Below are 562 nucleotides of genomic sequence, written 5' to 3'. Positions count from 1 at the left end.
TGAGCAGCTGTCTCACAGTTTTGGTTCAGGGACCAAGATCATTCAAGTGCTAGCCTGCTGATATTCATTCTTGCTTTATGGTTTCACATTCCCTACAGAACCATAGTTTCCTTCAGAAATTAATAACTTAAAATGTCTAGAAACAAAACACCACTAGAAAAGGTGTGAACAATTTCCCCATTTACCTTTTTGAGGTACCATATAAACATCAAGAGCTAGTTAGAGCTTATTTCAGAAGTAACAGAATTATTGATTCCAGTCCTACGGCGGGTGCAGTGAGACCTTGGCTGCTGCCTGTCAAGCAGCGAGCCTTGGATCGCAGACGCGCAGCAGAAGAATGTCTCGCTTGGTACTGGACAGGCCTGTTTCCATTTTGCTTCAGTCGTTGGCTGGCTGTTCACTCTGCTGCTTTTATGAAACTTGTCGGCTGCAAGCAATAGTAGCAGAGCCTCCGACTGATTAGCACTTCCTTCAATAGCAAAATGTCACTGTGGCGGTGGGAATATACTGTGGTTAATAAGTAAAATGCAGCCAGACACACTTTAAGTGGGATATAGGGAAA

At 43.6% G+C, this 562-nt stretch overlaps 1 protein-coding gene across 1 annotated transcript in view; it reads left to right on the top strand.

The window, feature by feature from the left end:
• MPP7 (membrane palmitoylated protein 7) overlaps positions 1–562 on the top strand; it is a 141501-nt gene that overhangs the window by 105984 nt on the left and 34955 nt on the right. The window lies entirely within an intron of this gene.

This window comes from Geospiza fortis, unplaced genomic scaffold (assembly GCF_000277835.1).
Source record: "Geospiza fortis unplaced genomic scaffold, GeoFor_1.0 scaffold75, whole genome shotgun sequence".
NCBI lineage: Eukaryota > Metazoa > Chordata > Aves > Passeriformes > Thraupidae > Geospiza > Geospiza fortis.
Note: the sequence above shows the minus strand (reverse complement) of the source record. Positions and strands in the feature narration are given on the sequence as shown.